General features: G+C 46.4%; 1 long non-coding RNA gene across 1 annotated transcript; it reads right to left on the bottom strand.

Moving 5' to 3' along the window:
* Positions 1 to 5,994: 5,994 nt before the first annotated feature.
* LOC146258003 (uncharacterized) lies at positions 5,995 to 7,589 on the bottom strand. The gene is made up of 3 exons (XR_014729983.1): positions 7,116 to 7,589; positions 6,347 to 6,595; positions 5,995 to 6,138 (listed from the first exon to the last, which is right to left on the bottom strand). It is a non-coding gene; the product is annotated as an uncharacterized LOC146258003 (long non-coding RNA).
* Positions 7,590 to 11,229: the final 3,640 nt, after the last annotated feature.

The raw sequence follows: 11,229 nt of genomic DNA, 5'->3' as shown, positions 1-11,229 counted from the left end.
TCTGTGACTTACATTAAACATTGATAATAAATTAGATTTAAAAAGTTGTTGATGTAAAGATCTAAATGTTCATTAAAAAACTTTATTTTTAAATTTGATGTTTTTTTTGTATCCCATTGTCAGTAAACATTCACCATACTGTAAGCATGATGAATTCAGTGTTCTAAAGTATTTTGAGTATGCGTTTCCATGAGATGACCGTAACCTCAACCTTTGATGTATTCACCTCTGGGTCTAGAAGGACTGGGATTAGTGTTCCTGGACCCTGAACCAGAGGTGGATTTCACAGGGCAGCTATGAATAATTGAGCCAGTAACACATTTTTATGCAGTGCTACTCTAGCACTGCCTTATGAGTTTACCCTGCTTGTACCAAATGCAAATCTGCTCTCTAGAAGGTTTCCAGACCTGAAATCACCCTGCCCCCACCCTGCCCCCACCCTGCCCCCACCCTGCCCCCACCCTGTCCCCACCCTGCCATCACCCTGTCCCCACCCTGCCATCAGGAAAGAAAAATTGCCACCAAGAAGTATGGCTTTCAATCATAATACCTGGGCCCCCCTGTATGAGCTGGGGTCTGGGGTTGGAAGAACACAGAGAGAGAGAGAGAGAGAGACAGAGAGAGACAGAGAGAGACAGAGAGAGATAGAGAGAGACAGAGAGAGAGACAGAGAGAGACAGAGAGAGACAGAGAGAGACAGAGAGAGACAGAGAGAGAGACAGAGAGAGGCAGAGAGAGAGACAGAGAGAGACAGAGAGAGACAGAGAGAGACAGAGAGAGGCAGAGAGAGACAGAGACAGACAGAGAGAGACATAGAGAGAGACAGAGAGAGAGACAGAGAGAGAGACAAGGGGGGCAGAGAGAGACGGAGAGAGACAGAGAGAGAGAGAGAGAGACAGAGAGAGACAGAGAGAGACAGAGAGAGACAGAGAGAGAGAGAGAGAGACAGAGAGAGACAGAGAGAGACGGAGAGAGACGGAGAGAGACAGAGAGAGACAGAGAGAGACAGAGAGAGAGACAGAGAGAGGCAGAGAGAGAGACAGAGAGAGACAGAGAGAGACAGAGAGAGACAGAGAGAGAGAGAGACAGAGAGAGGCAGAGAGAGACAGAGAGAGACAGAGAGAGACAGAGAGAGACAGAGAGAGAGACAGAGAGAGACGGAGAGAGACGGAGAGAGACGGAGAGAGGCGGAGAGAAGCGGAGAGAGACGGAGAGAGACGGAGAGAGACAGAGAGAGACAGTGAGAGAGAGAGACGGAGAGAGACGGAGAGAGACGGAGAGAGACAGAGAGAGACAGAGAGAGACGGAGAGAAAGACAGAGAGAGGCAGAGAGAGACGGAGAGAGACAGAGAGAGACGGAGAGAGACAGAGAGAGACAGAGAGAGACAGAGAGAGACAGAGAGAGAGAGAGACAGAGAGAGGCAGAGAGAGACAGAGAGAGACAGAGAGAGACAGAGAGAGAGACAGAGAGAGACGGAGAGAGACGGAGAGAGACGGAGAGAGGCGGAGAGAGGCGGAGAGAGGCGGAGAGAGACGGAGAGAGACGGAGAGAGACGGAGAGAGGCGGAGAGAGGCGGAGAGAGACGGAGAGAGACGGAGAGAGACGGAGAGAGACAGAGAGAGACGGAGAGAAAGACGGAGAGAGGCGGAGAGAGACGGAGAGAGACGGAGAGAGACGGAGAGAGGCGGAGAGAGGCGGAGAGAGGCGGAGAGAGGCGGAGAGAGACAGAGAGAGACAGAGAGAGACAGAGAGAGGCAGAGAGAGAGACAGAGAGAGGCAGAGAGAGACGGAGAGAGACGGAGAGAGACAGAGAGAGACAGAGAGAGACAGAGAGAGACGGAGAGAGAGAGACAGAGAGAGGCGGAGAGAGACGGAGAGAGACAGAGAGAGACGGAGAGAGACAGAGAGAGACAGAGAGAGACAGAGAGAGGCGGAGAGAGACGGAGAGAGACAGAGAGAGACAGAGAGAGACGGAGAGAGAGACGGAGAGAGAGACGGAGAGAGAGACAGAGAGAGAGACGGAGAGAGACGGAGAGAGACGGAGAGAGAGACGGAGAGAGACGGAGAGAGAGACGGAGAGAGACGGAGAGAGACGGAGAGAGACGGAGAGAGAGACGGAGAGAGACGGAGAGAGACAGAGAGAGACAGAGAGAGACAGAGAGAGAGACAGAGAGAGACAGAGAGAGAGACGGAGAGAGACAGAGAGAGACGGAGAGAGGCGGAGAGAGGCGGAGAGAGGCGGAGAGAGACGGAGAGAGACAGAGAGAGAGAGAGACGGAGAGAGACGGAGAGAGACGGAGAGAGACAGTGAGAGAGAGAGAGAGAGAGAGAGAGAGACAGAGAGAGACAGAGAGAGAGACAGAGAGAGACAGAGAGGCGGAGATTTAAAAAAAAGCTATATAATCACCAATTGTTGATCAAAGCTTTAAAATTAATAAAAGGTGTTTTAAATAAATGCTAATTTATACAGAGAACCAATCAGATCACTAAAAGGACAGGCGACAAATAGCCCAATTCAGAAGTATCCTACTACCTGAAACAAAAAGTTGTTCATGCGCAGTACACCTGCAGCACACTGATGTGCTGAGATGTACTGGAGAAGATTGACTACAAGAAAAATTTCCTCAAATACTCTGTCATTTTGATGGGATATGAGTAATTGTATTAAGGGATTCCATTTCTTTATTATTGTCTATTTGAGCCAACACATTCAGTCTAGTTTCACAGCGCAGGGATGACAGGTTTTTGATGTGTCTGTTGAGCTTCATTGTGCTGGTCTGCCAGCTGCTTTGAGCTTCTGTTGATAGGTTTGAAAAATAGGTTTGAAAAAAAAAGTTTCCAAAGGTTGAAAACACATTTGTGTGTCTATAGTGTATTTCTGTATCAATGTATTAATATAATGTGGGGTCCAACTGGACTGGTAACTACCAGTGTGACACTAAAACCGGTAGTAGTAACGGTTACTTTTTACTTAAGTATGTCCGAGCCCACACTTCTTTACTTTAACTTGAGTGAAAAAGTGTAGTCAGTACTTCAACTTTTACCAGTCTTTTTAAACATAAGTGCCTGCCTGCCTGACCCTAACTCTCCTTCTCTCTCCCCCTCCCTCTCTCTCTTTGTCACTCTCTCCTTCTCTCACCTTTCTCTGTCTCCCTCTCTTCTCTCTTTCTTTATCTCTCTTCTCTCTCTCCCTTTCTGTTTCTCTCCCAACCTAAACCCCGCTTCGTACCTCAGCACAGTGAGCTGTCACCATGGAGCTCTCGATGCAGTCCTTGGTTGGAGACACAAGGCTCCTGCAGATACAGGAAGTGTGTAGAAGCTCTCCTTCCTGCTCCGCTCAGCTCTCTGGTTCACGATGGAGTGTGAGAGATAAAGAAGTATTTGAAGCATCTTGGTAATCATGCTCATCTATTATTAAGTTCCAGTCTTTGCAGAGTAGTAGAATATTCCTCTTCAAAGAGCTCTCTCATTCTTCCTCCCTCAGTATTCCTCTCTCATTCTCCCTCTCTCTCCATCCCTCTCATGCTAGCTGTTAATGGGATGTACAGTCTATAGTATTGTATTCATCCTAACCCTGACCCAGTTAGTGTATTTGTTATTGGGAACATGACTAAACGCACATATCACCCATCTCAGTTCATCCAAACAGCGAACCCAGTCTGTTGACAGGAATACTGCTTCCAGGAAGGTCCAGTCAGAGAAGCCCAGGCAGGATGCTAGAGGAAGCTGAAAGAAGCTGCCAAGTGAAGAGATTGTTTCTGGCCTGCCAGGGGCGTTGAGATATCAACTCTCGCCTGTAAGCTGCCCGGCCTAGTCTTAGGAAACAAAAAATCGATCTTCTGAAGGGGAAGCTCAACAGAGAAGGAAACAGCAGGGTGTGAATCAGAAACACTTAGGGCCCTATCTTGCACCCAGCGCAATCGACTTAGTCAACGACGCAAGTGTCATTCCTAGTTTGCACTCGACTCAAAGACGACTTTTCCCTCCACAGACGCACATCGAAATGAGTTTGCGCTCCCGTGGGCGGTTCAGCAAAAAAGGAGGCGTGTTCCGGCGCAAACGTTCCCTGGTGCTATCTTGCAGTTTCCGAAAAACAATTCCGCTACTGACCAGGAAAAACGTGGTCTAAAGTCATTGGCGCATTATTCAGATGTTATTTTAAGGGCGCAAGCTTGGTCCGTGCGCACTGCTGGCGAGGCCAGGGTCTTCTTTCTGCGAAGCTACGTTAGGCCTACATTGTTTTGATTTATGGCTGTTACATTTCTTCAATGATTATAAAAAGATTTTCATAAGAAATTTCTATGTATGTGAACCTTATTTTCCTCCCATGAAAGTTTAACCAAAGCTAATTTGGTTAGGTTTCTTCTCCCATGCCCATCAGTATCAGAATTCGGTTTATTCGCCATGAAGCGAATAAACCGTATATGTTACACAAATACGCGATTTACTGTGGCAGGAAGGTGAAAACAATAAACATATAGGCCTACGGGTATAAATTAAGTACAAAAGTACATTAGTTAGACTAATTCTAAGAACTAAACAATTATACAAAAAATATACAGAAAATACTACAAAAAATGTAACAATTAAAAAAAAAAAATGTACAAATAAGAATAATAATTTGAATGAGCAGCATGAGTGGGCAACTTAGTGCAATGAGAAAACTGCTCTGCCTTTCAGGCGCAAAGTCTTTTATCCCGCCGGCAAAATAACAACCAAGATGAAGTCACGCCCACAAAGTTACTTGCGCTTTGCGTTTTGATACTTGCGGTTCAGATCGTCAAAATAGGGGGGTTACTGTGTTTTTATACTAATACTAATACTTACTGTAATATGTTTCACAAACCCTAACCCTCTGTCAGGGGAACAGGTGTGTGTCCGCAGTGTTGGGAAGGATACTTTCACAATGTATTGGGTTACAGAATACATGCCCAAAAATGCATTTTGTAAGTATTCCGTTACGTTACTCAATCTGAGTAACGTATTGTGAATACTTGGATTACTTCCACATTGAATTGCATTTTATAAGTGTAGGAATGCAACCATGAAATCCTGCTCACTAAACTGCGTTTCCCGATAATGATGGATCTTAATTGTTACGAGGGTTCTCTACGAGCAAAATAACACCATCGTTATTTCTTACTTGCGTTTCCCGAACATGCTCGTAAGGACAACCATCGTATGAGTCTCTTAAGAACTACTTGACAGTGGATGAGAGGCATGCTTTGGCCAATCATGGTACGTGAGTTGCATCCCCCCAGGCATGTGATGGCCATGCATTGGCTTAGCCAATAGCATTTCAGAAGTAAAGAACGAGAGGCAATGACATGGGAGCGATAGATGTAGTTGTGTTCGTACAGTGTAGAAACAACCAGATAGAAGTTCTGGGAAATGCATGGAGTTGCCTTAATTTATTAAAGAGTGAATAAACTTGTGAAACAGGTAAGTATTGTAATGTAATCTTTTGATTTCAACAATGTAACACTATTCTAAATACCAATTATTTAAATTGTAACTGTAACAGAGTACATTTACTCATAATTTGTATTCTGAATACGTAACGCCGGTACATGTGTTCCGTTACTCCCCAACACTGTGTGTCTGTGCGTGTGTATGCATGTGTGGGTGTGTGCCACTCTTCCTCACCCATCCTCCCCCCTCCTCACCCATCCTCCCCCCTCCTCACCCTTCCTCAACCATCCTCCCCCCTCCTCCCCCTTCCTCACCCCTCCTCACCCTTCCTCAACCTTCCTCACCCATCCTCCCCCCTCCTCCCCCATCCTCCCCCCTCCTCACCCTTCCTCCCCCATCCTCCCCCAGCATCCATCCCAGCTACACCAGCTCTAGTGTTTGTGTTGGTTTGACTCATGTGTGCTTTATTGAAGGTACTATTATAAACAAAACATCACACCAAATAAACACACCTGGACACCCACCGACCGACCGACCGTGCCCCCTATGCAGCTGTGTCTCCCTCCCTCCCCCTTCCCTCTCCCACAGTGCATCATGTGGAATGACTTTGAGACGGATGTCTGCGGAACCTTCCAGTCTCCCGCCGTCATCTCCGGCTGATCTGTGCTCAGTGATCTGTAGTGAGGGACAGTGATGAACTCTGAAATCACTCAAGTATTGAAGGACTTGCAGAGAGAGGGGGGATGGAGAGGGAGAGACAAAGGGATGGAAGGAGGGAGAAAGACAGAGAGGAGAGAGATAAAGAGTTGCATCGCCTTGGATGCTCCATGTCTTTGCAGCGAGAGACAGCAGTTCTGAAGCTAAGCAGACAGGATTCAGCTGTTTGATAACTCCCATTGGTGGCCCAAATGAGTCCAATCTTATCAAACTCACCTGGAACGCATTCAAAACAGTCATTTATAATTCAGTACTATGATTCAGGTGCAGTGCTGCCTGTTGACTGAGACTTTGTTTGTGAATAGAGAATCTGGATTTTAATATTCCGATCCAGCCCACTTTCAACCGTTTCCAGGGCACACCAGTGGGCCTTGAAGGAGCGGCCTCTGTAGTGTCTCTGCTGGCAGGGACAGATCCTTGCAGCAGCTGAGACAACATTACCCTGAAATACTGCTCTGGGAGGGACTGAGGGAGGGAATGGAAGAGAGGAGAGGAGAAGGGGAGGAGGAGAGGAGGAGAAAAGAAGGGGTGGAGGAGAGGAGGAGAAGGGGAGGATAATACACATTAAACAAAATACACCTTATTAGCGCGCACACATACACTACCACACATACATTAAAGAGAGGATAGGTAATGTTTTAGAGAAGTACTTTTTCATTTTTGCTGAAATAAACTTCACATAGGCTACTGATAGCAGTTAATAAAGCAAATGCTCTGACAGTAAAATCTAATCAATCTGATATCTGTGGCCGTCGCAGGACTCAGGGATGCAAACAGCGCGCTTTTCAGCGCCTCCCGCTTTTTTCATGTCAGTTTGGGTGACTTGCGTGAAGTTGAGTTTTCGTCCGAAGTTTTTTTAAGGGGGGGTCTGATTATAATTGCACCAACAGTAATTCTTTATTGCCTCCACCAAACAAGTAAATAGGAAATAAGGAAATCAGCAGTAGCCTATGCTCGTGTAAGGGTGTGAACCTGTGAAACTCACTCCTCAGGTATGTAATGGGCTACCCGCCTGAACGAATAGTTAGCTTATCTTTGGCGTAGCTGGTAGTGGTCGCGCTTGGCAAGTCTGAGGTCGTGCGACCGAGCCCAGTGAGCGGCGAACGACGCCTTGCAGTGAAGGAGTTTAGCCACGTCACACTCGCAAGCGTGTCCCACTGTTTCTTCTTGCTGCGTATCTTTTACTGTCTGCGGTGGGTACTCAATAAACGGACTCCGGTCCGGATCCGGACCACAATACCTAGACGCAATTCATTAGTGCGTGATTTTGTGCTATAGCCTATATTTTTTTCCTAGTACATTTGTTTTATATCTCCCGTTTCCAATCTAAAGCTCCAATCCGGAGCTGTAATAACTGTAATCACCATGACAACTCACTCAACGTTGGCCGCAACCTCTGTGGGTCACGCATGTTGTGTGTCATTCGCAACAACGCAGGCTAATCAATTTGCTAACGGTAGCTAGCCTACCTGTCTCTTCCTCAGCAAAAATCGTGGCGTGACAAAACCCAGCAAAAAGTTGTTTCCGAAAATCGCAAATTTCAGACAGAATGGACTGACAAGTATGCATTTGTGTTGCCGGTGGGGAGCACAAAACCGATGTGTTTAATCTGCAATGAGACGGTTGCCCTTGTCTAAAGTGGTAGAGCTAACGTGAAACGTCACTATCACACAAAGCATGGACACTTGGAACACAATTATCCCCAGAACTCTGTCTATGGGAGAAAGATGCCCAAGGGCACGGGCACTGTGCCCTCCTAAACCTAAGCCAATTTTGAATGGGAGTCAATGGGAGAGGTAAGGGCCAGAAAAATAAACCATGGTCCGTTCCAGAAATTTATTGAGTGGACCTTTTGAGTTTCTAACTGAGTACCCCTGTTTTAGGGGAAGCCGAGCTTCCCTTGCAGTCTTAAAGAAATCTCCTACTGTCATGGATTATATTAGGAAGGTTACCAAGGCATAAACAGCTTGTGGCAAGTAGAACAAACTACTTCTCAAAAGTAAGAACCAACCTAGAACACATTAACACACACAACACCTTAGTCTTAGAGGCATTTTAATGCTTCAGAGCATCCATTGTTGCAATGGGATTACGCTACAATAGTACACAGCAACAGTAACAGTAAATATGTCACACGATATCACAATCTTCCATCATCATATACACCTCACATCACACATACCTTACCTCATGTATATGTACTATCGCATCACAACACTTGCTTTGTTATATTACATGTACATATTACATTCAGATGCCAGATCCTGTTCACTGTTCTAAATGAATACCCTGGCTTTATGGTGTCAGTTAGTTTGAAGACAACAGCAGGCTATGTTGAGTTATCCCAGTGGAGAAGAGAAGGTGAGCATGTTATTGTCTATGTTGAGTTATCCCAGTGGAGAAGAGAAGGTGAGCATGTTATTTTTTTTCCTTCCATGTAGATGCTGAAAAGGCTACAACATGTGTTTAGTCTTCAGTATATTGAACAGCTCTGCTTTTGTTTTTAATTTTTGAGTCCCAAAAGACGATCCACTTCCACAGCACAACACGTGTCAGCAGTTTGTGTTATAAACACTGTGTGTTACACTTGTAGCTACCTCAGAGTAGCTACAAGGGAACAACAAAAACATACGCAAGGTTTTCATTTATCCAAACGCTTGTTTCCTGGAAGCTGTCCTCTATCTCCAGCTCTCTGCGTAGGAGTGTGTGTGTGTGTGTGTGAGAGTGAGAGTGAGGTGAAAACAGGACCAGGTGTGTACAGGACCAAGTGTACAGGACCAAGTGTGCAGGACTAGGTGTGCAGGACTAGGTGTATAGGACCAGGTATACAGGACTAGGTTTACAGGACCAGGTATACAGGACTAGGTTTACAGGACCAGGTGTACAGGAACAGGTTTACAGGACCAGGGGCCTCATGTATAAACGTTGCGTACGCACAAAAAGCTTGCGTACGCTGGTTTTCACGAACACTTTGTGATGTATAAAGATTTACTTGACGTGAGAATGTGCAGACCTTCACGGAACTTTTGAGCAGACGTGAGAATGTGCGGACCGTACGCAAAGTCTTGTCTGGCTCTGTAACATGCCGAGACTCACCAAACATTACAAATAAAGTTTCCACTAGTACGTTTATGACGTTGACTATTCAAAAACATTGAACTAAAAGTTTGAACATTAATGTGGATAATCACATCAAAATGCCAAACCCAAAACAGGAAATGCTATATAGCCTTCTGTTTATACCGCCACCACTTAATAACTTCTGTTAAACTTGAGGCTGTCAAACGAACGACAAAATCACTCAGGAAATGCATGTCACGCTAACCCTATAGCTGCCATGCTGTTACATGCGCCACCACTCGTTTCTTCATTTAAAGTTTTATATCGGACCATTTCTTCTTAATTTCTGTCATGGGCCGGTTCTCTGAACCCACAGCATTGATGGCCCTATAATAATAATAATTTTATTTGTAATGCACTTTACATTTAGCTAAATCTCAAAGTGCTGCAGGTTAAAAACAAGTAAGGGCGCAAATAGTGACAGTTTTCCACTCTGCCGACTTTCTTTTGTCACTAATACCTGATGACAGGCCGCCAAACAGGACACATTTTCTCGCCTCGACCTCTGTTGTCAGAACCTCGATCTCACAGTCCCCGTATTTCTTCGAATAAACGCTGCGGCGTTTAACGTTCATTTTTGGTCCGGCGTTTCTTTGAGGAAGGCGTTTATTCGAAGAAATACGGTAATTCAGATAAATAAATGACCTCAGGAGCGCATTTATAGTCCATCTGCATATTAATTTATGGGAGGAGGCAAGGCGGGGTCAGTGGCTCGTTCACGTGCGGTCAATCTCACGTTGATTGTGATTTATAAAGGAAAGGTGTGCAGGATCTAGTGTTCAACTGGTTTTATACATGTGAATATTTCTGTGCGTAGGTACTTTTCAAGTTTTGGCCGTACGCCATCTTCTGGTATGAAAGCTGAGCAATCCTTTATACATGAGGCCCCAGGTGTACCGGACCAGGTGCACAGGACCAGGTGTGTACAGGTACACCTCAGTCCATCGCCAGTCCACCCCTGCCCCCCTCCCCAGCACCACCGCCGCAGCACCACCCCCAGCACACCCCCGCCCCCCAGCACCCCCCCACGCCCAGCAGGACAGATAGAGATTCTAAAGGCTCTCCCCACTGGCAGAGCTCAGCGCTTAAAAGGGCAACACTTTCCACTGATGATATATCACCCTGGGGGCGGGCAGCAGTGGAGAACCTGTCAGTCATGGCGGACAAACTCTGTCAGTGTTTAACCAACCCTGGGCCCTGGGTATCCATTACTGTTCAGAGACCAGCGACAGGCCTTGAGAGCAATCTGTCACCCAGCGGGAGATGGATGGGACCTGACAGCAAGGACAAATAAAAAGTTATTTGTCGAGTTTTTTGGGGGGCCACCAAGGGTCTGGGCCCTCTCCCCTCTGATCTGCAAGCGAGGACGTGTGTTTGAATGCAGGGAGGTGAGGGGGGGCTGTTTCCCTGAGGGGATAACACCTCCTAATATACATCTTAATAACCTATTTTCCTTTGTCATGTCGTATTAAAAACAAGTCATCCACACATCACACCAGGGATTTGAACTTCAGCTGAGAACTTTAGTTTTTTGGGTTTAAACTTCTGTGTCTCAGAAGTGTCTTCAGATGCTGCTCTGACTAGAACAATCCTCCCTCCTCTCCTCTTCTCCTCCCTCCTCTCCTCTTCTCCTGCTCCCTCCTCTCCTCTTCTCCTCCTCCTCTCCTCTTCTCTAACTCCCTCCCCCTCTCTCCTCTCCTCCCCTCCTCTTCTCCTCCCTTCTCTCCTCTTCTCTTTTTCCCTCCTCTCCTCTTCTTCTCCTCTCCTCCCCTCCTCTTCTCCTCCCTCCTCTCCTCTCCTCACCTCCTCTTCTCCTCCCTCCTCCTCTTCTCCTCCCTTCTCTCCTCTTCTCCTCCTCTCCTCTCCTCCTCTTCTCTTACTCCCTCCTCTCCTCTTTTCCTGCCAGAATACAGCAAACTGTCAAATTTTTTCTGCATGGTTTCCTGCTGATGATTGTGTATGCGTTTACAATCATGACA

Source organism: Hypomesus nipponensis, chromosome 15, assembly GCF_054491055.1.
Source record: "Hypomesus nipponensis isolate SF chromosome 15, ASM5449105v1, whole genome shotgun sequence".
Lineage (NCBI taxonomy): Eukaryota > Metazoa > Chordata > Actinopteri > Osmeriformes > Osmeridae > Hypomesus > Hypomesus nipponensis.
The sequence above is the reverse complement of the archived record's forward strand: the minus strand, read 5'-3'. Positions and strand labels throughout refer to the sequence as shown.